The following is a 27,032-nucleotide window of genomic DNA, read 5'->3' as shown; positions in this document are numbered from 1 at the left end:
ATATATGTATATATATGTATATAATCTGCAAAGCACAATAATGCAAAGTGCAATGAAACAAGACATGTTTGTAATTTTCAAGTCTTTCTGGTAATAATATAGGTCTAGTACTTGCATATTAACTCATTTGGCAAAATACCAGGCGACAGGGCTAACTAACAGGAATAAATAATTTACCAAGGCCTTGTAAAAGAAATGCATAGAATCATATATTTGTCACTACTTCTCAATTTCTTCAAATCTTCCTTTGTTTTATAAATAGTAGATAGAACTACAGGACACTTCTCCATGCAGCTCCTCTTGTGAAGTATTAGACTTTAGTGAAATGAGATGGAAAATTCACATATATTCTTTCTACCTGAAGATATCCACAATATCATGTATCCTATTAACAGCTTTTGATATTGAAATTAAAGAGACATATCTTCAAGATATGTTTCACTTTGTAAATTAAATTATTATATGGCACGTACATACCATGCTTTTACCAATTAAATAAGATTTACATATTTATTAGTATTGGTCATGTAGGGAAAAATGTTTATCTTACTATACTCTTGAAATATTATCTTTTGTTGAAAACAAATAAATGAATCTTGTGCCTTAAATTATTATTTAAAAGGCATCCCAAAAAAGGCAATTGCAGAAGTTTATAATAAATTACATGGCACAGAGTATAAACCAGTCTTTTGGATACTGAAAGGTAGTTTTGTTTAATTAAAACTTTAAAAATCATTGGTCCATAAACATCTAGGCTCAAGAATCAATACCCAAATACATGATTTATTTTAAGAGCCACTCAGGAACAAAATGTCTCTGAAAATGTGTGAATTTAAACTGATGTATAGGAAACATATATTGATGTTAATTAAACAATTTTTTTTAAAAAGTACATAAAATAACATTCTTAAATGAATTTATTTTTCAAAACTTAGCAATATGCCAAAGATGGCAATGTCTTACATTGCTCTATTCCATTATTTGATGTAGATGATACCCCCCAGAAAAGTGGAGAAAACATAATAGTATTTGATTTTAACAAAAATATGCATTCCACAAATTCAAAAAATGTATCATTGGCATGTCAGTAAAAGACTGGGCTGAATATAGTTATGAAGTTCAAAAACAAAATTTTATTCTTCAGAATGTTCCTGTTTTAAAAGAGAGAAGTAAAAGATAATATTGATACAACCCCAATATGATTCTATAGGTAAACAGAGGCCAAACATTTGGTAGTTTTTAGAAAGTTTCATATTGAGCCATTAAATATTTGGAGTTAGCCTTCTATTCCACAACACATTCACAAGGGCACTCTTTGTCTCATAAAAAGGAAATATTTGAGCACTGTCTATTCCACTTCCACACATGCTAAAACAAACAAAGTATAGTTTAAAGCAAAACTATTATATACATATATCTCCTTATTAATATCAGTAAAAAAATGTTGGATTAAAATATTGTTATGGATAAAAAAGGTTACTATAAAATAAGATTTTTTAAAAAATATGTTTTTATTGATTTTAGAGAGAACAAGAGAGAGAAATATCAATAGGCTTTTACCTGCACATCCCCTATTAGGGATTCAGCCCACAACCCAGGCATGTGCCCTGACCAGAATTCGAATCACCCACCTTACAGTGCATGGGGTGATGCTCAATCAACTGAGCCACCTCAGCCAGGCCACTCTAAAATAAGATTTTAATTTAATTTATGATACAAGCATTTTATATATGCTGTACTTAAAGCTAAAATATATAAAAAGTAAACATTAGTAGAACTACAGAGATAATTAGAGAAATCAATCAGTATATGGAAGATTTGAACATACTCCTCATTAACTGACAAAAAGATAATAATTAGCAAAATAGTGTTGAACAACATAAGTAACAAGTTTTATATTGTCAACATGTGAAGAATTCTGTTTTCAATAATTTTAATTGCTCCTTATTTACAAGTACATATGAGATATATACATGAATTTGTTATAAAGCAAGTCTCAGCAAATTTCATTGACTATTTATTATACACTAGAGGCCTGGTGCATGAAATTTGTGCATGGAAGGGGGGGTCCTTCAACCCGACCTGCACCCTCTTCAATCCGGGAGCCCTCAGGGGATGTCCTACTTATGGCTTAGGTGGGCCTAAACCACAGTCTGGCCTCCCTCTGCAGAAGGCAACGGGGCTGATCACGAGAAAGCACTGCTCCCATCACCCCACTGCTGCTGCCACTGCTGGCCGCCATAGCCACCAAGGTGTTTTTATCAACATGGACTCCAGTCTCTTCACCATGAAAAAATGACAACTTTCCTTACGCATTTTCAAGATGTCTCTTTCATAGGATATGACATTTCTCTCTTTCTTTCTTTTTTTTTTTATCATCACCTAAGGATATTTTTCCATTGATTTTTAGAGAGCATGGAAGAGAGAGGGAAAGACAGAGAGAAACATCAATGTGAGAGGCACACTTCGATTGGTTGCCTCCTGCATGAGCCCTGACCTGAGCCCCGGCCAGGGAGGAGCCTGCAACCTAGGTACATGCTCTTGACCAGAATCGAATCCGAACATTGCAGTCGGCAGGCCGAGGCTCTATCCACTGAGTCAAACTGGCTACAGCAGGATGAGACATTTTTTAGTCCTTCCAGCAGCAGACCTTTACTTTTTCCTCCAGGAGTGAGGTGGAAAAACCCTAGATCACCGTCTTGGATTCTTATTACGCAAGATACCAAGAACACTGTGAGTGGCATACCGGGAGCTTAGCCAATGAGCAGTCAGAAAAGGTGTTTCCTCTGCAGCTCACTCGCAGAGGCTGGACTGCTGGTGCGCCCTGGCTGGCAGGCTCTGTTCTCTGTGGGCAGGCCCTGCTCCCTGTTCTCTGTGGGCCTGCACCATCCATGGCTTGCCTCACTGCGCAGCAGTCCCCTCCCGCCCACCTGCGTGTGCAGCCTCCTGAGTGGTCGTGACTGTTATGATGTCCTGGATAATTTGCATATTACCTCTTTATAGATAGATAGATAGATAGATAGATAGATAGATACTATATTCTCTAACCACAATGCATTTTATATTTTTATAAGAGTGATATAAAGTTTATTTTAAATCTTTATTGATGAAAGAATTACATAAGTTCCCTTCACCCACCCATTTACCCCTCCTAGCCCTCCCCTGCCCCCCACCCCAAGCCTTCAACACACTATTGTCAGTGTTCGTGGGCTATGGATATATACATACAAGTTCTTTGGTTGATATCTTCCCACCCACGTACACACCAGTCACCCCAGCCTTCCTTCTGAGATTCAACAGTCTGTACCACGCTTCTATGTCTCTGGATCTATTTTGTTCATCAGTTTATTTTGTTCATTAGATTTCACATATGAGTGAGATCATGTGATACTTGTCTTTCTCTGACTGGCTTATTTTGCTTAGCACAATCCATTTTAATTGGAGGTAAACTTCCAAATGACAAATATAAAACTCTAAATATTTTTAAATTAAAATAAATATATTTTATTGAATTATATAATGACTAATTAAATGAATATTTTATCAAATATGAATTATAATTTTCATTTTAAAATACATAAACTCAAATATACCTAAAAGACTACTTATCAAAATTATTGTATTTTATGATAGTAAGGTTTCACATAACATTTATTGCAATTAATGGTATTTTAAAAGGAAGAAAATTTAAATATTCTCAATTTAACAAGTAAAGTTTCTAACAAAATAAGTTAGATAAATAACCAAAGATTAAACCAAAAGTTAGTTTCAAAAAATCCTTTAGTAATATAGCAGAAATAAAATAGGAAAACAAGGAAAAAAAGGAGAAAAATCAATTAAACTAAAGATTTGTTCTTTTAAAACAATCAAAATTATTATAAGCTATGATTTTTTAAAAATCTCACCATGATTACAAAACAGTCAAACAAACAAAATGTGTTTGGATAATTAGGATTGAAGGGAATTCTTATCTCATGTATTATCATATCTTCAATTACATTAATTTAGAAGACCCTGAACCATTCCATTTAAAATCAGGAAGACAATAATAAAATCTTTACCACTAAGTTTATTTAGCATTTCCTTGAAGATGTTGACCAGTATATCAGAAAAAGAAACAGATTAAAAGTATGAAGATTGAAAGGATGGAGGAGATTTGACATTGGGTGGTGTGCACACAATGCAATATACAGATGATGTATCATGGAATTAAGCACTTGAAATTTATAGAAGCTTATTAACCAATAAAATTATGTTAATTTGGTTAATAAAATTTCATTAACCAAAAACATAAAAACTTAATAGAATAAAGATTGAAATAAAACTGTTATTATTTGCAAATCATGATTCTCTATGCAGATAATCAAAAAATGTTTCCAGTCAAAACTACAATTAATTGGTGAGCTTAACATATATCTCAATATATGGAATCAATTGCATTCTATATGATGCACTTGTTAGCCCACGATTAATTAGACTACATAATTTTTTTTAAAGTTACATTTTATTAGATGTATCATTGGCAAATATGGTCTCCTATATAGTGAAATCCCTTTTTATTTTGTTTATGATTTTGTTTGCTATTCAGAAGCTTTTTATTTTGATGTAGTCCCATTTATTTATTTTTTCCTTTGTTTCCCTTGCCCTAGAACAGTGGTTTTCAACCTTCCTAATGCCGTGACCCTTTAATACAGTTCCCCATGTTGTGGTGACCCCCAACCATAAAATTATTTTCGTTGCTACTTCATAACTGTAATTTTGCTACTGTTATGAATTGTAATGTAAATATCTGATATGCAGGATATATTTTCATTGTTACAAATTGAACATAATTAAAGCATAGTGATTAATCACAAAAACAATATGTAATTATATATTTGTTCTCCGATGGTCTTAGGAGACACCTGTGAAAGGGTCCTTCGACCCCCAAAGGGGTCGCGACCCACAGGTTGAGAACCACTGCTGTAGAAGATGTATTGGCAACTGGCAATCATATTGCTACAAGAGATGTCTGAGATTTTGGTGCATATGGTTTCTTCTAGGATTATTATGGTTTCATTGCTCACATTTAAATCTTTTATCCACTTTGAGTTTATTATTTTGTATGGTATAAGTGAGTGGTCTAATTTTTGTTTGTTTGTTTGTTGTTTTTTATCATGTCCCACTGTATGGGAGAACACATTTTCCAATGATACATCTGATAAGGGGTTAATTTCCAAACTATGTAAAGAACTCATACAACTTAACAAAAGGAAGACAAACAACTCAATTAAAAATGGGCGAAGGTCCTGCAAGGTTGAGCATCGACCTATGAACCAGGAGGTCACAGTTAGATTCCCATTGGGCCATGTTAGCTGGTTGTGGGCTTGATCCCCAGTGTGGGGCATGCAGGAGGCAGCCTATCAATGATTGTCTGTCATCATTGATGGTTCTATCTCTCTTGCCCTCTCCCTTCCTCTCTGAAGTCAATAAAAATTTAAAAAATGGCCTAAGGACAAAGACACTTTTCCAAGGAGGATATACAGATGAACAAGAGACACATGAAAAAAATGCTCAGTTACTAATCATCAGAGAGATTCAAATTAAAACGACAATGAGGTATCACCTCACACATGTCAGAATGGCTATCATCAACAAATCAACAAATGACAAGTGCTGGCGAGGATGTGGATTAAAGGGAATCCTGGAGGGAATGCAGACTGGTACAGCCATTATGGAAAATAGTTGGAGCTTCCTCAAAAATTAAAAATGGAACTGCCATTTGACCTCGTGATCCTACTTCTAGTAATATATCCTATAAATTCCAAAACACCAGTCAGAAAAAAATATATGCACCCCCATGTTTAGAGCAGTGCTATTTACATTAGCTAAGATTTAGAAACAGCCCAAGTGCTTATCAGTAGATGAGTAGATAAAAAAGCTGTGGTACATTTACACAATGGAACAATATGCAGCTGTAAAAAAGAAGAATTTCTTACCCTTTGAGATAGCAAAATAAGCCAGTCAGAGAAACACAAGTAACACATGATCTCACTTATATGTGGAATCTAATGAACAAAATAGACTGATAAAAAAAAAACCAGATCCAGAGACATGGAAGCATGGAACAAACTGATGAATCTCAGAGGGCATGGGGTGGGGGTAGGGGTAGAGAAGTGAAGAGATTAACCAAAGAACTTTATACATATATACATAACCCATGGGCACAGACAATAGTAGGGTAGGCCTTGGGGGGGGGTGCAGGCTGGAGGGGGACAATGGGGGGAAAGATGGGACATATATAATACTTTCAACAGTAAAGTTACATTTTAAAATAAAGTCACATTTTACTATGGCAACGAAAATCTATACAGTATATAAAATTAAAGAAAATAATTGTAAGAACTATATATACAATTATAAAATTTTACTGAAAGGCATTAAAATATCTTGAACAAACTCTGAGATATCCTGTGTTCATCATTAAGAATAAAACATATTGTAAAATTTCTTTTAGATTATAGTAATTATACTTAAATCCCATCTGAATTGTTTATACAATCTCACATGTTAATTCTAGAATATATATTATAGAGCAAAGGGCCATAAATAACAAGTACACTCACATACAATTAGTATAAGTAATTGTAAGGAAACAGTATACACTGTACCTAAAATAAAGATATAATAATAAAAACAATTTAGTATGAATACAATGGTAAACAAGTAAAATGTATAGACACCTCAAAGTCATTAACATTTTGAAAAAAAGTCACTGATATATTAAAACTTGATATAAATTAGAGGTAGAATGGCAGATGTAAGGGAAAGGCGGAACTCCAGAAAACTTAGCTGGTTGTTAGTCAACCATATAAAACAATTATAGATTTCAACATACACTAAAATCAATTCAAGATATATTAAGAGCTTACATGCAAACTCTTACAATAACAAAATTTTGATTTTTTTTTTTTAAAGTATAGTTGAAACTGGAGGCCAACCAAGTCTGGGGCTTCTACTGTCCCTCCTTACCCAGTCAAAAAGCAGAGACAGAGATTGGACTGTAAGTATGCATTTAATGATATCAGAAGGTAGAAATCTGGGAAGGTGATGGGTAAAAACCCTAACATTCACCTTCCCCTTAAGCTTGTTAGGAGAAAGCTTACATAGGGAAATCAGGGGAAGAAAATAGGGGTAAATAGTACAAGGTGTTTGTGGTGATTTGTGGTCCTGGAATTTGAGTCCCTGTTGGGGTCTCGGGTCTTAATGAATGTCTTCATTACTAGTCCCTGGAACAGGACGGACAGCATTCTGAAACTGGTCAAGTGATGATAGGGTGTATGTCATCCCTGTGTTTCTGAGACCTAATCCCATCAGCCTCTGCATTCCTGGTGAGCCAGCTGGGCTGCATGGGCTCAGGAAAAAAGTTACAGAGGTAAAAGAGGGGCCCTTGGAGCTTAGGAGAAAGGAAGCAAAGGTGTATGCCTCGAGGGAAGAAAGGAGTGGGAAGGTGCTGGGTTGTTCTAGAGAAAGTGAGAGCACTGAGTCCTTTATCTTGAAAGTTTTTATTTGAGGTCTCAGGGGAGGATCTCAATCGAATATTCATCTGCATTTCAGGTGTGTCCTTTCAGGGTTGTGGTCTCTACTGATTGGTTGGAGCCAAGGCAGTGGTCATTAGTCACTGCACCTAATCCTGATATCAGCCATGGCAAGACCAGGTTCTCTACCACTGACTAGGGACATGCCAGGGGAGTAAAGGTCAGGGGAGAGTCGAACAGCAAGACCATCAATATTAAAGGTCAGGGAGTTTAACCACATGCCCAGCAATATGCTAGTGGAGGAAAACGTGCCCTGGGGTGAGGTTCCAGCCTATTTTTGCCCATTGCTAGGCACCTGGGGCTTTCTGCCCTGGGTACCTTCTGTACCTGGCCTATTGTTCCTACTCTGCTCATGTCTGTCTAAATCCCTAATATATCAGAACTATCCTTTCCAAATACAAGATTTTACTATTGAATAAGCATGGGTAATAAAGGATCTGAAGTCCCATTTGGATCATCACATAGTTGGAAAATAATGAGAAGCCAGGAATATTGCCTACAGGTGTTTATCGTAATAAGCTAGTATCTGTCTATCATATTTGGAATGAATATATGAGAATTCAGTCTTACAGTGGTTGGTTGTTTTTGTTTTTTGACGAATAAACATCCCCCCCGCCCCCGGGTTCTTTTACAGGCCTCATTTCAACCAAATAAATACTGCTATTCATGAAATGAATATCATTCTAAGAAAAAAAATTCTGATAGCCAGAAGAAAAGGTTGAGAGAAAGAGAAGAAGAAATTCAAGTTAAAGGCACTGTTCCTTTCACAGAACCCGCTCCTCGTTTCCCTGTTCTCCCTACTCCCCCAGCTTCTCCCTCCCTGCTTCATCTGACTCCAGAGAAGTGGGAGCTAATGATCTTTGGTGATTTCCCTTCATTAGTGCATTTGCATGTCAAGAAGGTTAAGGGTGCAACTTCTGTAGCTGGTAATGAATTTCCTACTCTGTATGAGGACACAGGTTTGTGAACCTGCTAGCTTAGCTATGAGTTCATTCCATGTCTTAGCTTAGATTTCACCCCCAAGGGTCTCTTCTCATACACACTGTAGCTAGGAAAACAAATTTGATAAAGAGACCGATCATTGGCTAATGAAGAACTTGGATAAAAGACTCTGCCCCCTTATGAAGGCAACACCATGGACTTGGAAAAAGGCAATCAAACAAGTTGTTAATTTGATTAATTTAACACAAAAAGAGAGAACGAAGTGCCATATAATTTACATTTTTCTTGTTTCATTGCAAGAGTAAAAAACAAACCAATTTGGATCACCAGCAAAACTGCTGCCATTGAGAAACTACCCAGGACTTAAGGTGCTTCTACTTACTATATATGTGCATTTAATTTAGCCAAAAATGAAATACTGGAACAATAATACCTGCTTCAGCATCCTTGAGAGTTAATGAGCTAATCTATGCAAATCTCTTGACATATTTTTGGCACATAACAGACAAAATTTATTAAGTGATAGATAGTATTAAGGTTATAATTATTATAATTTCCCAATGAATCACTTGTAATAAGAGCATCAGACTCAACATTTAATAGGTGAGCTGTGAAAAATCTTTCAAGGAACATATACTTCACTGCCACAAACAATTAAGTTATCTTTTATTGTGGAAATAAGTACTAATAAATCAGGTCTAATATCCAGCTAAAATTAAACTATACCACAATGGGATTTTCTCTTTTCTATTTTAAGGATGCAAGTGGGGCAGGATAACTTGAGATATTAATTTGTGTTTTATTCTCCCTGTTATCTCTTTTCCCCTTTCAGATTGCTCGTGTCCTGGCCCCAGGAGAGATTAGTGTTGCTAGGCTAAGTATGAGTAGCATGTGTATAATTGTGTTCCTGGTTTTTGACATCCAGATGTTTGATGTTCCTGAGGGTATTTTGCTAATATAGCGGAGAAGCAGGTGGATGACTTTTACATTTGTGAGAGATTGAGGGAAGATTCCCTAAGACCCCGAATAGATGCCACTGTGAACAGTACAAGTGAGTAAATACCGAGGGCAAAGTCTGACCATTGCCCTTAGAAACCTGAGCTTGGGCTCCATGGCTCCCATTATTAGCAAAGATTTCTAGGCCCAAGTTTGTCTCAGAAACGAGAATTAAAAGTGCAGGTGTCCTCATAATCTGGAAAATCAGAATGTATAAGACTAGGATGAGCTAAAGAGTAAAAACATGTTCCTCAGGTTCTAAACATTGCTTAAGACTTCTTGATTTTTTTTGCAATAAATCACTCAATAATGACAGAGTGTTTTTTCTAACAGACTGTCAGCACGTAAATTCTAAGTCATTATTTAATTTGACTAAAATGTATACAGTTTATGTAATATCTTCTGACTGATAAGTTTTGAGATAAAATTCACCTACAAAAGGAGTTTAATATTTTTACATAGCAACTAGAGGCCCGATGCACAAAATTTGTGCAAGGGGCTTAGCCCTCACAGTCCCGGCTTCATCCGGAAGGTCATCTGGATGGTCATTCTGCTGTTCAGTCTAATTAGCATATTAGCTCTTTATTATATAGGATCTATCACCTAAAAATACCAAAGTTTAAAAAAAATAATTTTAAATGTGGCAAAATTTTGACCACTTTTAATATTTCTTCAGGCTACTCATGACATTCCATTGAGCTTGGTTGGGAAAATCATGGCACTTCACCTGAATCTTCTTGTTTTAAATGGATAGTAAAGATAAGGAGCCTGACACTCAGCCAGGTTCCATGAGTGCTATCAGAACTACGTAAGCCATATGTTTCAGGAAACTGAGATGAAGACCACCTGGCCTGTGCTGGTAACTTTTCCTGCGTCCAAGATGAGAGATAATGTGGACGTTGTCGTTTGATGCCACTCCCTTCTTTTTCCAGACATCTATGAAAAGCCTATATTAAAATATTAGGTTTAAAATTGGATTCAATTTAATTAAACATCAGATAGTAAAAGTCGCTCTTCCTGTTGTTCCCAATGCTGCTTGGTGTCTTATGAGGGAGGAGTCACATGAGAACCAGCTTTCTACTTGGTTTAGGCACTGAAAACAAAACAGAACAAAATAAAAAATAAAAAACCCTGAGGCTTCCAGCACAGCTGCTTCTCAAGTCTGTTGATTTTCAGTATAAAAATTGATCCAAGTGGTCTGTTCTCCATCTGTCCCACGCTTGCTCTTGCTTCTCCAATTAGGATCTGTTCAATAGTTCCTACTAGTGTCTCTTCTTTTGCTGTTTTCTTAAGTAGAATTGTGTGTTGAATGTATTGCCTCTAATCGATCTAGACCCCTCTGCATCACCATCAACAACGTCACCATCAACAACAATGACATATTTCTCACTTGTACAATGTACTAGTCCTTATTGTCGTATTTTTTTGTGCATTGGAAGAGTATTACTTACAGCTTTTTCATAATTTCAATTTACATATGAATTAAGCAAAAAAAAATAGATGAGTGAGCCATCTCTGCACAAAAGTATTACTTTATTCTTATCAACATACATAATTACTTAAAACCATATTTTCGTTAGGTGATCCATGATGAGTTTAGTCAAAAGTGTATCATCCTACAGATAAACATCAGCTCTGAAACAATTTACCAAAAAGGCTTATTTATATCTGTATTTTCTGTAGTTTAAATTCATTTTATTGGCATTTGACTACTGTTGAATTGTTGAATAAACTGATGAATAAATCATTTGACTTATAAAGTATAGAAATGGAAGAGTGGTAAAATAATGAGATACAAAAATCTTGTGGAAAGGGAATTTGATGCTATCAGAAGGATCATGTAATTAATGGGGGGGGGGACATAGGTAGGCACAGGCAACAAAAATAATTTTTAAATATGCTTGTGGCATAAACTATTTTTCCATGTAAATGACTTTATTATTTTAAATAACCATTGATTTTATATTAAACTAGAGGCCTAGTCCATGAAATTTGTGCACTGGGGCGGTGTCCCTCAGCCCAGCCTGCACCCTCTCCAATCTTGGAACCCTCGGGACTGCTGGCTCCCAACCGCTCACCTGCCTGCCTGCCTGATTTCCCCTAAACACTTCTGCCTGCTAGCCTGATCACCCCCTAACCACTCCCCTGCCAGCCTGATTGACGCCTAACTGCTCCCCTGCTGACCCGATCACCCCCAACTCCCTCCCCTGTGGGCCTGGTCACCCCCAACTGCCCTCCCCTGCAGGCCATCTTGTAGCGGTGGGCGCTGCCATCTTTGAGGGCAGGGAAGTCAATTAGCATATTCTCTCCTTATTGGCTGTGGGGGCCATCATCTTTGCAACAGTGTGAGGGTCAATTAGCATATTCCCTCTTTATTAAATAGGATGAAAGCTTTCTGGATACAAGGGGCAAAAAACTGCATGGACAATGTTTCTAATCAATTGTTTGCAATTCTAAATTATTCCTGAAAGCTCATGCTGGGAAGGATTACTTCTGGTGTCTATATAAAACTACATTTTAGAAGCAGTGGCTATTGCACTATAGGTACAAATCTGAGTCAGCATCTTTCAGTTCTGACTGATAATTTTATTTATCCTGTCTGCATTTATCTTCTCCCCATGGAACCACTGAGGGATACACATTTTCTGTTAGGTGGAAAAGGAGTCATGGTTTTCTCGGTATCTGGGCTCAGCAGCAAAAAAAGTCAGCAATTATAGCAAAAAGAAACGGGGAGAAGAAAAAAAAAAACAAGAAGCTTGCTCCAGTTTCACTCAGAAGTATACAACTTGTGTTCATTTTTTCATGAAAAGAGACAGGTGAAGTACACCCTCTATATGCAGTCTCTCCAGGGAAAAAGACAAATCCGGCCGCTGAGACAAACCAGCAGGACAGGCAGACCTAGCGACTCAGAATGATCAGAAATGAAATAAAGACCTAAGTATTAACTAGTTGTTGATGTCAGACCAGTTTTAATTTCACAGAACCTCTTTTAAAAGAAAGGAGGTTATCACAGAACTATATCTTATCCAGGTCAAGTTTTGTTCCTATTTATGAATTTTTTGTTCTCCAGAATATTTGAGTTAGTGATATACAAAAACAAATAAAAGATACAAACACTTGATGTGTATATTTTTCTTCTATAGAATGTTTGGCTTAAAAAATAATAAGGCATGGCTATCCCCAATAAATTGGATTTTATCACAACTTTATCATTTTTACATATGTAGAGTAAGCAGTGATAGTTTTTAGTTATCCTGTAACATCATTTTATTTATACTAAAAAATGTAAAATATTCAAGGAATCACCAGACTGCTTTCCATAGTGATTGTAACAGTCTATATTCCCACCAGCAGTGAATGAGGGTTCTCTTTTTCCACAACCTCTCCAACACTTGTTATTGCTTGTCTTGTTGGTAATGGCCACTCTAACAGGTATGAGGTGGTATCTCATTGTAGTTTTGATTCTCATTTCCCTAATTGCTAGTGAGGTTTAACATCTTTTCATATATCTATTGGCTGCTAGTATGTCTTCTTGGGAGAAGTGTATTTTCAGGTCCTCTGCTCATATTTTGATTGGGTTGTTTGTTTGGTGTTGAGTTTTATGAGTTCTTTATATATTTTGGAAATTAAACCTTTGTTCAGAGCTACTGTTTGCAAATATCACCTCCAATCTGGTTAGCAGCCTCTTTTGCTTTGTTGTCAGTTTCTTTTGCTGTGTAGAAGTTTTTTAGTTATAGTCCCATTCATTTATTTTTGCCTCTACTTCCCTTCCCTTGTCTTTGGGGTCAAGTTCATAAAATGTTCTCTATGACCCAATTCCATAAGCTATATTTTCTTCTATGTAACTTATTTGTTTCAGGTCTTATATTTATTTATTTGATCCATTTTGAATTAATTTTTTTGTACATGGGGACAAATTGCAATCCAGTTTCATTCGTTTGTATGGGGCTTTCCAGTTTTCCCAGCACCATTTATTGAAGAGACTATCTTTACTTCATTGTGTGTTTCTGGTTCCTTTGTCACAAATTATCTGTCCATGTGTAAGGGGTTTTATAGCTGGGTTCTCTGTTCTGTTACAGTGATCTATGGAAAGCAGTTTGGCGATTTCTCACAAAATTAAGAATAGAGCTACCATACGACCCAGCAATCCCTCTCTTAGGTATATATCCAAACAAGTATTTGCAAAGATTATATTCACCCGTATGTTCATTTCAGCATTATTCACAGTGACCAAAGCATGGAAACAACCAAAGTGTCCTGCGGTAGAGGCCTGAATAAAGAAGATGTGATACATATACATAATTCAGTACTTTCTACTCAGCTATAAGAAAGGGTGAAATACTGCCATATGCAACAACATGGATGGACCTTGAGAATATTATGCTAAGTAAAATGCCAATCAGAAAAAGCTAAGAACCATATGACTTCACTCATATGTGAGATATAAAACTGAAACTCGTGAACACAAATAGCAGTGTGTTGGTTGCCAGCGGGAAGAGGATGGGGGAAGATAGGGATCCTAATATATGGTGACAGGATAATATTTGACTTTGGGTGGTGGGCACATGGTACAATATACAGATCTTATAACATAGAAACCCACACCTGAAACCTATATGATCATGTTGACCAATGTCACCCCCAAAAATTTAAAAAAAAAGAAGCACCAAGCTAAAAAATATTTTTAAAAAGAATGTAAAGTATACAAAGTTCTGATTTATTAGATTACTTACAAGTAATTTTTCATGATAAAATTTGGCCTTGAAGTTTTGGATTGAGTGAGTTCAACACTGTCAGGTTCACTGTTATCACTTCTACCCACATGGTTTCTCAGACAGTGATGTCCCTTGGCAATCCTGACTCTCCTGCTCCGGTAGCCACCCTCCAAGGTGGCCTCAGACAATCCTTGCCTCTGGCCACTCACACTCTTGCCTAGTCCCTCCAACATCACTGTGGCTTCACTCTGTGAACAGTAGAATATGACAGAACTGATGGTGTGCCATTTTCAAGATGAGTTTATAAAAGACAGCGTGACTGTTTTGCTTGTTCTCTCTTTTCTTTGCGATCACTAGCTCTGAGGAAGCTAATCTTGAGCAGTAACCTATGTGGAGAGGAACCTACGTCTCTGGCGATCAGACATGAAGAGCTTGGTTGCAGCCTCAGTCAAGGCCTCGGGAACTACAACTCCTGGCTACACTTGACTGAACCTTGTGAGAGACTGAATCCAGAGCCACACAGCTTCATTGTGACTTTCCTGGGCCCTACGCACTTTTCATTCACTTTGAATTTTGCCTTTGTTGGCTCCTTTCTCTATAAAAATATATCTATATGTATAACTATATCGCTCATCTGGGTGGGACACAAGAGGGAAGATTGAGGAATCCCTGCACAAAAGTGTGTATTACATTTGTTCCAAACAATATTTTAACCACATATATTCACCACATTGTTATAAAAGTGAATATATTAATACATTTTACATTTTTACTTTGACCTAACAGTTCATGTTTTTTTCTAATTTTAAAATAAATTAAAATATTTCATGTGGCCTCCAATTAAAAGTATTGTGGCCCCAGATCCACTGCATATTCATAGACAAATATACCCTGCTTGATCCAAATAGCTTAGCTACTCCTGGATTCTGTACCCTCGAAAATGGTAAGGGAAAATACAAGATTGTGGTTTTATTGGGGTAATTTATTATCCAAAAACTAGAACACCGGGGCATTTTTTAAATTCTATATTTAAATATAAGTGATTTAGTTTTCTGATTCAGGTATAAAATAAAAAGAAATAGATTGAAAAAGAACACCCAGGATTTATTGTAAATTTGCAGTTTTCTATTTATTTTAGGGCTGTTTCCTCTTCTATAGCAAATTTGTGAAAGAATTTCTTTGAAAACTCCATAAACCTTGGGTGGGGCATTTTTGAAAGCATGTTACTTTATGCTATCATTCTATTTCTACATTTCTCCCCAAGTCTCTGAGCTTTTCTATAATTAAAGCTAGTCTGTCCTAATTTTGTTAACTTTCAAGGAATTATTATCTGGGATGGAGGGTCTCATCTTCAACCTACAAGCCAAATCCAATCAGCTGCCTGTTTTTGTAAATAAAGTTTTATTGGAAAACACCTGCATCCACCAATTTAGGTACTAGATGGCTGCTATCACTATAAAAACACACACCACACTTTCAATAACTGAGACCTAAGGATGTGCAAAATCTAAGTATATATTATCTGGCTCTTGTCAGAAAAACAGTTTTTAGATCCCTAGTCTAAGCCAAGTCTAATAAATCTGTAGTGAATTTAATTTGTTCATAGTGAAATTATACAAATAAAACAATGTATAAGCAATTCTGTGGAAACTCGTTTTAAAAGCAGTTACTTCTAGTTTTGCTTTATTTTCAAATAAAAAATAGGTGAATTAATGGATTCATACATCTTTATAGGTAGAAAACGGCTAAAAGAGTTGTTTCTTAACACAAACTCATTTTCTGATATTATTAGCTGAGATAGTATATAATTAATCAATATTGAGTTAACTTGAGAAAATCATGGATGGGTCTTATACCATCTATACTTAATAACTTTGTTTAGGACTCTACAACATGATATGTGTTGTATGAGAAATATGTAACATGATGATGCTTTTGTATAATATAATATCTGTTTTCAATTATTAAAAAATAGACCCCAAAATCCCCCCAAAATCATAAAGTCTATTTTATCTGGTATAAAAAATAAAATAAAATACAATTAATGTATGTGGTTTGTTCCTTTATTTCTCCCATATAAAGCTAATGACTAATCATTTTTAAAAATTAATAAAATTTAGCTATGACTATAAGGATTTCAAGCTATGATTTTTAGTGTACTTTGGTAAAATTTTACTCTAATTTTTGTTTTTATTTTGCTTCATTTTGGAATACATGATGGCCTAAGTTATAATACAAATTTCTACATCACTAAAGTGGTCCCACAAGACATTAAACAGTTAGTCATTTTCTCTGTGAAGTGCCATTCCTCAAAATACTTTAATGCTGGCCTTCATAAGTAACTACTATAAAGTTTGTTTAAATGTTTGATGTGTAGAATGAATAATGAATTAAAAAATTTCTGTTGCAAAAGTTAGTTTTGATCCTTACAAATATCATCTTTGTGAGGCAAAACACGTACCTGAATTTCTTCTATAAGATTTAAACTTCATATTACTTAGATCTATGAAACAGTTTGGGTGATGACATTTATGTGTTTTATAAACCTGGAATATCAGGATGGGGTGAGCACTTAAAATGATTATTGTATACTAGTGCCCCGATGCACAGATTCATGATCATTGAAAGGAAATTAATTAGAAGAAATATTTTAATATCACTATTCACCCTTTGTTTATAATAGAAGTGTCAACCAAATTCATGATCAACAATGATAAATCAAAACACATGTGTGTGATTGGCACCAGCAAGAGCTTTATATATATAGATAAACTTGCTTAATTAGATCTGCTTTCTGATTTAGCTAAACTTTTTCCAGCCCAGTGAAGCACCTCAATTTCTCTTTCAGGTAATTGTCAGCAACACAGCATTAAATATCAACATGAAGCAGATTATTATTATAGATCAAGCAGGGAGAACAAAGGGTGAAATGTTTAACTGTAGCAGTGTTTGCCTATATTCTGCACAGTGAGAAAACCTGAAGTCATTTTCAAGTTCCACCATTTCTTACTTCTTTTCAGTCAGGCCAAGTTTCTAAACTTTCTAAATCTGTGTTTTCCAGCTAATGAAAAGAAAATAATATTCTACTGAGTTTCCTACGTACCTACTTCAGGACTTCTGTGAGGATCAAATGAGATGAGGCACGTGAAAACGCTTCTCAGACATTTGGTTAAAGTGAAAAATGTTTGCACCTGGCTATAAAGCAAGTCGTGTTCCTGGGCTGAAGAAACTGCAAGGAGGCTAGTCGCTAGGGAAAGGAATCTGGGTGTTGCTACGTGACATCATTACCTGGTGCCCACAGTGACCATTTCTGGGCTGAGCGGGGCTGTGGGCAGCATTTTGCACCTTGGGGTCTCGGCAGTGCCAGCTGTGATTTGGTGGGGTGTTGCTCCAGGGTGGTGATGGGGCCTGTGTCCCACTTGGGGGAAGTTGAGGTGTTGGTTTGTCTGCACCAGGTCTGTGGTGTCATTTCTTTTTAAATGGTCAGTGCACATCATGGCAGCTCCTGCATTGAACCTCTGCCCCCTGGTGGTCAGTGCGTGTCATAGCTACCTGTCAGATGGTCAGATGGACACCAAGCCTTTTATATATATAGATAATTCAGCTTCTACATAAACTACCGAAATGCATGTCTTAAAAATAAGATGGAGGACTTTGAGATATTTACCTTTTTTAGTATTTAATTCTGCTCCATTTCTAAGCAGAGGTTAATTATAATTAATTCAAAGATTATTTACATTTTATTCTTTATTTTGGTGTTTTAATTAATACACACCCATAATAGAGACCACTGTCTAATATACTTTCAAATATTTTAATTCTACTCAATGTTTCAAAATCAATTATATTGGCAATAAGTATATGCATATATAACTATTGCAAAATACCCTTGAAATATATATATGCTGTATGAATTCTCTCAAAAGAGAATATGCATGCATATTCTGTGGGGTAAAAACAAAAAGCCAGGTTTTCAACGAATATTTATAAAAATGTGAGTTTTTTCTACTATCATTTATCTGGAAAGTAATATAATGTTAGCACATCTTCAGATGTAATCTATTCTCTCTAGCCCCATCAACCCTGGACACCATCTTTTATACTAATAAAACCCAAATATCTTTAGGTAAAAAATGTGCTGGATTTCCAAGATAACCCTTATCAGTCTAAGTCAGTTATATTAATTGCAAGCCCGTTTGCCAGCTATGTCTTTGCTCAGCATTCCCAAACAGGGGCCTACCATGTGACTCAGAACTAGTCAAAGACAGGGAAAGAATATGTGAAGGCTTAGCACATCTTCAGATGTAATCTATTAACATTTATATCCCAAGTACGAAGAAGCAGAAGTCAAATATTTTTGTCCTTTATTTTTTTTTTTCAGTGAGACTTTCTCAGAAGCCTCAGACATTCTTTCCCTGTTTAACATTTATATCCCAAGTACGAAGAAGCAGAAGTCATTTTTTTTGTCCTTTATTCTTTTTTTTTTCCAGTGAAACTTTCTCAGAAGCCTCAGACATTCTTTCCCTGCCTTTGACTAGCTCTGAGTCACATGGTAGGCTGTTTGGGAAGAATGCTGAGCAGAGACATAGCTGGCAAAAATATGACTGACTTAGACTGATAAGGGTCATCTTGAAAATCCAGCACATTTTTGCCTAAAGATACTTGGGTTCTATTAGTAAAAAAAGATAGTGTCTGGGGTCGATGGGGGTAGGGAGAAGGATAACTACAGGTTAGTCAATATACTGTCTCTGCAACAGAAATACAATAGAATAGCTAACATACAATTTATACTTGCTTTGGAGCTTTACTTTTAAATATAATCTTTAGTGAAATCTAAGATTACAAAACTGAGACTGACCTTTGCAGCAACTGAGTATTATCAGACATTACATTTTAAAGTACCCAACACAATTCCCTTCAAGTTCCTTAATGGAATATTATAAATGCAATACGCATCATTCATTATTTCTCAATTATAAAGCAAATATATTCTTCAACTAGTATTTTTTCATATATTTTGACCAAGAAAACTGACTATATTTCTATTAAAATTTACTTAACTCTTAACTATAATTTTCTATAATAAATATAAATCAGGTGAGAGAGGTTAAGTCCTGGGGTTTTTTACTTTTTTTTTGGTTGCTAAATAAATTTAGTCAGCAATAGTGCCTGTGCTGCTAGATAAAATAATGAATATTTCATTCATATATGATGTTAAAATTTTTAACAGCTTTCAAATAGCACCAAATTTTGGTTTAAAGATCAGATATTTCCTAAGTTTCTAGCCAATAAAATCAGTTTAATATTGTGAGAAAGGATGGAGTGTAATGGAGTAATAAAAATACTTTGATATTATAAATGCTGGGATTCTATACGTAAATACATTATCTTTAGTTATGTGTAGTACTGTGATGTTTTTGAAATCATTAAATTATGACTGTTAATAATGAAGAAAACATAACTTTTAAGGGAAAATTGTTTAAACCCAGGTGAAATAAGTTATGAAAGAAAATAATTAGCAAAATCTTGAGTAAGTTTTCCATTTCAGGGTCTCATTGATGACCATAGAAAGGCCTCCTGTGAATAATGAACTCTTGAGATTATGAGTCTCTTTAGGAAAAGAGAGCACCATTAAAATTAAACTCTTGTAGGCTTTATTTTTTATATGGGTTAGTTTATCCTATACAATAAAAGGCTAATATGCATATCGACCAAATGGCAGAATGATCAGTCATTACGATGCGTACTGACCACCAGGGGGCAGATGCTCAAAGCATGAACTACCCTCTGGTGGTCAGTGCACTCCCACAAGGGGAGCACCGCTCAGCCAGAAGCTGGACTCATGGCTGGCAAGCTCAGTGGGGGTGGCAGGAGCCTCTCCCATCTCCACAGCAGTGCTAAGGATGTCCAACTGCCAGCTTAGGCCCGCTAGCTGGCAGTCAGACATCCCCTGAGAGTTCCCGGACTGTGAGAGAGCACAGGCTGGGCTGAGGGACCCCCAACCCCCTAGTGCACGAATTTCATGCACTGGGCCTCTAGGCTTTAATAATCAAGAGTTCCCTTGGGACCAAGAGCATATGCTTAACAGATAGTAGATGAAGCTCAGAGGCACAGATTATAACTGTTAAGAAACAAAAATGCAGCAGAGTAAAATTAAAGATTGTGGATGAAAAAGGGTATTATAATAAATCATAAATTCCTAACTAGGCAGGTCATGGGGGGGTAGTCAATGCTAACTTCTAAGATCATAACTTCTAAGATTAGAAGTTACATGCTCCAAGCCTGTAACTTCTTTAGTGAAAGGTTTTTAAGCAAGCCCTGTCCATTGTTCTATGCACCTAAGTTAGCACACCTTTGAAACAGTAATATCCTTTGAAGGCATAACCCTCAAGAGACCACATTACTTAACCATCCTGTAATCCAATCACCACCTTGATTTCTTTCACCTTCATGTAATCTTATGTTTCCTCCTTAGTTTCAAATGCATAAAAGAAACTGCAAAACTGTTATTCTTCTGAGCATTTTAGATCTTGCTAACTGGCAATTGCCATCAGTTTTGGCTCAAATAAAGTCTTATAAAAATTCTCCACAGGTTCGGACATTTCTTATGCTGACAACATCTAATTGGCTTTATTGAACAATTCTTGAATTGAGCAGAGTCCCATCTAGCAATAGAAAAGGTCTCCAATGAGTTCTACAAAATGGAAAGATTTATAGGCAGAAGGAAGTCAGCACAAGGAAGTTAGAAGAGTGAATTATTTCAGACAAGGTCACCTTCCCTTAGGGAAAGATAGGGCCTTATCTGGAAGATTATCTTACTAGTGTTGATGCAGAAAATCAAGACTAATTAGTTTAAAATACACTCCTGGGAGATACTGAAACTGCAATTAGGTTAGCTATGAAGTCTTGGAGGGGCTCAGTACTAGTACAAGTGACTCCATTTTTGGTCTGCTGTTTCTTTTTTTAAAATATATTTTATTGATTTTTTACAGAGAGGAAGGGAGAGGGATAGAGAGTTAGAAACATAGATGAGAGAGAAACATCGATCAGCTGCCTCCTGCACACTCCCTACCGGGTATGTGCCTGCAACCAAGGTACATGCCCTTGACCGGAATTGACCCTGGGACCTTTGAATCCGCAGGCCGACGCTCTATCCACTGAGCCAAACCGGTTAGGGAGGTCTGTTGTTTCTTTATAACAATACTATAGAATTGAATATGGCTTAGTGGCTCCAATAGAGATAGAACTACTCACAGGTTTTCTTAAACCTTAGAGTGTACAGGTAGCTCTTGAAGCTTGTACATAAGGCCAACTAATGAGACTTAATGAAAGCATTTCTGTTTGCACTTTCTGCCCCTAAATTTCCTTATAAGTGTTTCCAAAGAAAGAGTACTATATAAATAACTCTTATGACATTGCCATGAAATATAAAACGCCAGAGGACATAAAAGAAAGCATAAGAAGGTTAGCTGTCACTTACCCACTCAGAAGGTGAATCAAAGCTTCTAATAATGAAATCTTCCCTTCTGACTCATCTATGTCACTTTTCTCACTCGTTGGCCTCTTGTCTACCTACTCTATTAAAATAGAAGGATCTCAATCTCAATTATATAAAAAACATGAGAATTAGTTCATGTTTGCTTTTAAACAAAGTTAAATTAATCAGATTGAGGTAAAATGTCATGGGAAGACCCGTTCCCTTTCCTGAAAATTGAAAGCTTCCTTCAAAATGTAGTGAGTCAGATAAAGTGAACTTCACCCAGAAGTATTGCATCACTGATAGTTCACATAACTGACCCTATGGATGGATCTGTCATCTGAAAACAAGTCTTTTAACATTTTACCCAGAATTGAAGGCTAGTGAAGGGGGATTTATTGTAGTCACTGTACTGGTCAGGATCAAGTTAGGAGACAGAAACTGTACCAGTTATTTTAACAGAGAGAGTTTATTAATATAAGTGTTACAACATGGATGAACCTTGAAGACATTATACTAAGTGAAAAAAAATCAGACACAAAAGAACAAATATTGGATGATTCCACTTATATGAGGTACCTAGCATTGTCAAATTCATAGGGACAGAAGGTAGAATAATAGTCTTCAGGCATAGGATGGAGGGTAGAATTTGGAGTTATAGCTTTAAGGGATATAGAGTTTCACTTTGGGATGAAAAATTATGAAGCTGGATAGTGGTCAAGGTTGCATAATATGAACATACTTAATGCCACTAAATTGTACATTTAAAATGATTAAAGTGTTGTATTTTATGTTATGTACTTTTGCCACAATAAAAGAAATAAATTATAAAAGAATTGTTGGGGGTTTGGCTCAGTGGTTGGAGCTAAGGCGGGGACTGAAAGGTCATGGGACCAAAGAGTTGCAGGTTGATTCCACGGCAAGGGCAGGTACCTCTGTTGTGGGCTGGATCTTGGCCCAGTCTGGGTGCGGACAGGAGGCAGGTGATTGATGTTTCTCTTTCTCTTTCCCATTCCTCTCTCCCTTCTACTTTCTCTAAAAAAAAATCAATGGAAGAAATATTCTTAAGTAAGAATTAAAAAAAAAATGTTAACTAGGGAGGAAGGAAAGAAGTTAATTAAAGTATCACATGTTGTGCAGGTGATAATTGCGGGAAGCAGCAACCAATCGGAGGGTAAGAAAACAAGGGGAAAGGTTGGTAATATTAAAACTTAGTATATTAGTGTAAGCTACAATGAACTGATATTAAGGACCCTGCTCAGCAAATACTGATTATCAGGTTCTTGTAGGAAGGAGTCTGTGGAGCTGAGGTCCAGAAATTTGGAAAGTATACTCCACCCAGAAAATACTGATATTTCTGAGTGGGCAAGATAATGCTCATTTTGAAGTTATTGGAAAACTACAAATTGACAATTAGTGTTACTTCTAGCAAAAAATGCTATAGATGGTATGAACATTGTTGAGTTACCCTGATAAGAAAAGAAGGAACAAAGGAAGGAAGTAGTCCGTTCTAGGCAGAGCCTAACAGGAAACCAGCTGACAAAAGAATGCAGTTTGCAGAGAGCCTGCCCAGCATCACAAAGTGAATTATACAGGGATGGGCAGGGAGATGAGAGACCATCTATATCCGTGATGGCGAACCTATGACACGCGTGTCAGAGGTGACACGCGAACTCATTTTTTTGGTTGATTTTTCTTTGTTAAATGGCATTTAAATATATAAAATAAATATCAAAAATATAAGTCTTTGTTTTACTATGGTTGCAAATATCAAAAAATTTTTATATGTGACACGGCACCAGAGTTAAGTTAGGGTTTTTCAAAATGCTGACATGCCGAGCTCAAAAGGTTCGCCATCACTGATCTATATAATAAAAGCCTAATATGCAAATTGTCCCCTCAACTGGGAGTTTGACCAGAAATTCCACTGATCACGCTGACCACCAGGGGGCGGCACAGAACATGGTGGGCCTTAGCGACATGGCGCTCGCAGTGGGAGGCGCTGCCGGCCCCGATGGGCCCCGACGAGAGCGGGACGGCTACAGGATTGTGGAGCAGGTGAGCGGGCGGTGTTAGACCAATGCAGGTTCTAGTGGTGCCTGTTCATCCACAGATGGTGACCAGTGGCGGTGGCGTGGGGGTGGGGCTGCTGCCTGGCTCCTAGGAATTGCTACAGATTATAGCACAGTGTCATGGAAATAATACGTGCTTATTAAATATTTGTTTTTTTAATGTTCTTACTCTTTTTATGGCTTTTTGCTAGGAAAGGGAAACATTATGGGAAGTGTGGTCCATGATCTTTAAAAGTTTGTAATCAAATTAGAAGTATAGACTTTATTTAAGGAGTGATGTTTAGATACAAGTATTTTCAGTACCACATGATTTATGTAATTAAAAACATTTTCTAAAATACTATCTATATTCTTAAAATGTGAACATATTCTTTCTATTTTATATTCTGCTATGAATATTATGGTGTTTTTAATTACCTCACAGTCTCATCAGCTCATTATCATGACATTAAAGATACCTATGAGCATTTTTCAGAGTGTTTTGGCAACAAGTGCTCTTTTTATCTGGATGCGTTTTTAAATAATTTTTTTATTGAATTTATTGAGGTGACATTGGTTAATAATTTATAGAGATTTCAAGTGTACATTTCTATAATACTTCATCTATATATTGTATTGTGTATCCACCAAAGTCCAGTCTCCTTCCATCCTCTTCTACCACCGCTCACCACCCCTCACCCCCCTTTTTCTCTAGTAATCACCATACTATTATCTATGTATATGATTTTTTTTTTTGCTTAATCCCGTCACCTTTTCACCCAGACCACAACATTCCTCCCTGTGACATCTGTCAGTCTGTGTTCTGTATCTATGAGTCTATTTCTATTTTGCTTGTTAGTTTATTTTGGATTCATTTTAATGGAAGAGTTTACTACTGATTAAAATCACCTTTAAAACATCTTGCAAGTAAGAAGAAAGATTTACATCATGGCCAACATGAATAAAATGTCCTTCACCAAATGATTGGACAAAGAAGTGGTTGATATATATAATAAAATACTACTCAGCCATAAGGGAAGATAAAATACTGTCATTTATAGCAACATGGATGCATCTTGAGAATATTATGCTAAGTGAAATAAATCAGACAGAAAAAGCCAAGAACTATATGATTTCACTCATATATATGACTAAAAGCAGCAAATGAACAAATGACACACAAACAAACAAAAACTCATACATCAAACAACAGTATGGTGGTTACTAGAGGGAAAGAGGATTGGGAGGGTAGTAAAGGGTAAATGGTAACAGAAGGAGACTGGACTTAGGGTCATGAACACACAATGCACTATACAGATGATGCTTTATAGAATTACACACTTGAAACTATATAATTTTATTAACCAATGTCACCCCAATAACTTCAATAAAATTTTAAAAAATCATCACAGAACTATAAAAAATAAGAAATGCATAGAAATGCAGTGCTGCCAAGGTTCAAAGAGAGCCAAGACTCACAAGTTATATTAGTCCTATGGTTAAAATGCATGAGAATAACATAGCATCCATTCAACAATCCACTTATATGCTGTTAATGGATATGCAGCTATTCTTAGGCTCCCAATGACATGCTATATTGAAAATAATTAAAAGACAAAATATAGTCTTGGAGACAAAAATAACAAACAGATGGCTTTCACTGTGTAGCTCAGAATCATGAGCATGAGGGAAACCAGTTTACTTAAAAACCTGGACATTCTGTTCTTACTGATTCCTGCTTTTATTTACCTGAACAAATATAAAAATTACTATTATTTTTCATAAAAAATTATTCATTAATTTTATATGTTTACTGTTTAGAAAGTAAATGCTGCGTGAAGTTATTAGAATTGAATACAAAATGCCTTAAAAACATTAAAATGTAAATCAAATGCATAAATTAATGCATTTAAAAGATTCAATTCAATGCACATATATAATTTACTTGTTGCAGAGCTTGTAGTAGCCCACACTTCAGAGAATAAGCTAGCTGATCTTCAAACCCCAACTGAGGCCTGTTGAGTCAGTAGCATAGCTTAGTCAAGGCAAGATTCTAATAAAGTCCTTCAGGAACTTATTTTTATTACTCTTATGAAGGTTTTATTTCTTCTAGGCACTCTGAACTGTCTACTTTTAATCAGGTTCCAGTTGTGGACAAAAGGGGCCACATGCTAACCTGACAAGCTCAGGGGAAGTCCTGCATGGTGGTCTTGCAAACTCAGAGACCTAAAGTAACCACAAAGGACGGTCTGAAATTAAACTTTAACTAAAGCAGTTATGGTGGGCAGTTATGTCCTAGGCCGGTATCTTCTCTGACAAGGTCAACCTTTACCTTGAGCCTATGTGTCTTTTTACATCTATGATAACATACCCTTGAAATGTCTGGGTAACTTGTAACTTCCCTTTTTCTGGAGCCTCTGGGGCACAACCAGATGTGCTGGGCACCAGGACAGATACCACAAATTTCTTCATTATCATGTTAATTGATCCTGCACCCACCTAAGTATGTGCCATCATTTTACTTTTTATCCAATCCCAGGGGTTTCCCTGCTTTGCTTTATCCCACTTCCTTAATCTATCACCAATGAATTTCATGTAACCCACCTATGTCCCTTTCTTTTGATTGCAATGCATAAATACAGATGTAACCTGCCATTCTCCGGAGCATTATATCAATTCGTTGTGGTTCTGCTTCCTGGCATATGTCAACAGTTTGGCTCAAATAAACTCACAAAAATTCTTTACAGGTTTCAATAGTTTTTTTTACGTTAACACAGTGATTAATAAAAATATTACCCATCAAGGAAGAACATACCATGTTCATGGATTGGTAGGATCAACATCATTAAAATGTCCATACTACCCAAAGCAACTTATAAATTCAATGCACTTCCCATTAAAATACCAATGGCATATTTCACAGACCTAGAATGAACGCTCCAAAAATTCATCTGGAATAAAAAAAGTCCCCGAAAAGCTGCAGCGATCTTGAGAAAGAAGAACAAAGTAGGTGGGATCTCAATACCAGATATCAAGCTGTACTACAAAGCCACTGTTCTCAAAACTGCCTGGTACTGGCACAAGAACAGACATATAGATCAATGGAATAGAATAGAGAACCCAGAAATAGACCCAAACCAATATGCTCAATTAATATTTGACAAAGGAGGCAAGAACATACAATGGAGTCAAGACAGTTTCTTCAATAAATGGTGTTGGGAAAATTGGACAGATACATGCAAAAAAATGAAATTAGACCACCAACTTACACCAT

General features: G+C 36.1%; 1 pseudogene; it reads right to left on the bottom strand.

Annotated features, from left to right (window-relative positions):
* LOC102245191 overlaps positions 1-27,032 on the bottom strand; it is an 88,328-nt pseudogene that overhangs the window by 16,212 nt on the left and 45,084 nt on the right.

The sequence above is a fragment of the Myotis brandtii genome, unplaced genomic scaffold (genome assembly GCF_000412655.1).
Source record: "Myotis brandtii unplaced genomic scaffold, ASM41265v1 scaffold1583, whole genome shotgun sequence".
NCBI lineage: Eukaryota > Metazoa > Chordata > Mammalia > Chiroptera > Vespertilionidae > Myotis > Myotis brandtii.
The sequence above is the reverse complement of the archived record's forward strand: the minus strand, read 5'-3'. Positions and strand labels throughout refer to the sequence as shown.